General features: G+C 42.5%; 1 pseudogene; it reads left to right on the top strand.

Annotated features, from left to right (window-relative positions):
• Positions 1–1769: 1769 nt before the first annotated feature.
• On the top strand, positions 1770–1864 carry LOC111821079 (uncharacterized; annotated as a pseudogene).
• Positions 1865–2138: the final 274 nt, after the last annotated feature.

The raw sequence follows: 2138 nt of genomic DNA, 5'->3' as shown, positions 1-2138 counted from the left end.
ATATTCAAGATTGACCTTCATGCAGATGCTCAGAGCTTAGGGATGGCTAGGCATTTTCTTTAGACAAGGGTTTGATTCTCCGGGGTGGAGGAAGAGGTCGATTTTCCTTCATTAGCATGTTAAGTCTCCACCCAGAGGTGGGTTGAAGCCATCTATGGCCCGTTCTGTGATTATCTTGTCAAGGACAATTTCAGAGGAATGTGCAGCCTATTCTGCTTAGTGTAGGAGGACAAGCCAGAGCAGGTGTTTCTTAGAAGGGTTGGGCTCTGAGGCTGCCCTTCTCACTAATATTTTAAGAAACTTTTGAAAGCGTGTCCTAAAATTTCTTTTGACATTGTTAAGAGAGTTGTTTTGGAACAATTCCAGAAAAGATTCCAAGCTGGGGTGAAGGAAAAACGTCAGAGGCATAGTATGTCTTTTGTTTAGCGTTTCTTCACATCAGATAAGATCGTTTTATAGAAAGCTCTTTTTTCTTATGTTTATTATTTTTTTAATTATATTTTTGCTTGCTAAGATATGGCCAATGGAATTACTGAAGACCCATACTTCTTTTTTGAAAAGTGGCAGAAAACACACCTCCTAGAGAAACCAAAAAAACCCAAACCCATTGCTGACGAGTTGATTCCGACTCATAGAGATGACATTTCTGAAGTGGAGCTATTTGTGGAAACTCTGTGGTTACACAGAGAAAATGTTTCTCTCACACAGAGGAATCAACCATAAAGTAAGTGCTCCATGCTCTGGTGAGCCCCAGGGCTGACCTTGGGCAAAACTAAAAAACTGGAAAAGTTGGCTTTGGTGCAACCTCCCAAACACTGTCTCTCTCTCTTCCTCCCTCCCTCTCTCTCTCTCTCTCTCACACACACACACACACACACACACACATACACACACACCCCAAGCAACTTGGGCCCCCTTCCAGGGAAAGCCCAGAAGCCCTCCTGGCTAGTCTCCGATACCTCTGTCCTTTGTGAAAATGTCCTCTCTAGAGCCTGTCCTATTGTAAAGAGAGAAAATAGGGTGAAATTACAAAATATTGGGCGTAATTAAAGGTTACAATTTTAAAAGAAATCCCTGAAAATCATCCAATAAGATTATTTTCAGAATTGTTACTTTTGAAATATTTTAGCTGCAAAACTCTTTCTTCAAAAGACAAGTTGCGCAAAGGCCCAACGTGTAAGTAAGATAATCAGCGGTGCCCTAGTTACAGTCCTTTCCCTTCCCAGAGAAGGGAGCCTGGAGGCCCTCAGAGATTTAGAAAACCACCGATCTAATCCAGTCCCCTCAGTTCACAGATGACAATTCACAGAGCCCCGAACTGAACTGACTTGCCCGACTTTGCCCAATGAAACCATGACAAAGGTCAAACACTCTTCAAGGGGAAGTCTTTACTGTCACTGAGCCTGACAGAGGGCTTCTGAGGTCCTGCAATAAATGCTAATTACCTGAATTCAACAATTTATGCTATGGTGTTAATGACTGATAACATCTTTACACATGACCCCTCTTAGGGATGTTTACTGTCATTTAAACAGGAATCAACTCCTTAGATCAAAGAAAAGAATGTCCAAGAGCAAATATTTAGACGCTATTGGTAGGCTTGTTAGTTCAGGAGAAAATAGAGGGGAGCTGAACAGAACCTCCAGGGAGGGCTGTGCTGTCCTGCAAACATCATAAGCAAAGTAATGACATAATTGTGGGGGAGGGGAGGGAGTCAAAACAGTAGCTGCTGTTTTCATAAAAGTACCTAAATTAAGAAAAATTAATGCTTGCTCTGGCAGCACATAAACTCAAATTGGAAGGATACAGAGAAGATAGCATGGCCCTCATGCAAGGATGAGGAGCTCTGGTGGTACAAGGGTTTAGCGCTCAGCTGCTAACGGAAAGGTTGGTGGTTCGAACCCACCCAGCAGCTTCATGGGAGAAAGACCTGTGATCTACTTCCTTAAAGATTATAGCTTAGAAAACCCTATGGGACAGTTCTACTCTGTCACATGGGGTCACCGTGAGTCATAATGGACTTGACAGCATCTAACAGCAACAGTGCAAGGATGACAAGCAAATTCATGAAGAAAAACTGAAGTAAATCTTGTAGTCTGGTCTGGTGTGCTGAAGTTAGAATGTGAAAGCGTTTAGAG

The sequence above is a fragment of the Trichechus manatus genome, unplaced genomic scaffold, assembly GCF_000243295.1.
Source record: "Trichechus manatus latirostris isolate Lorelei unplaced genomic scaffold, TriManLat1.0 scaffold00062, whole genome shotgun sequence".
Lineage (NCBI taxonomy): Eukaryota > Metazoa > Chordata > Mammalia > Sirenia > Trichechidae > Trichechus > Trichechus manatus.
The sequence above is the reverse complement of the archived record's forward strand: the minus strand, read 5'-3'. Positions and strand labels throughout refer to the sequence as shown.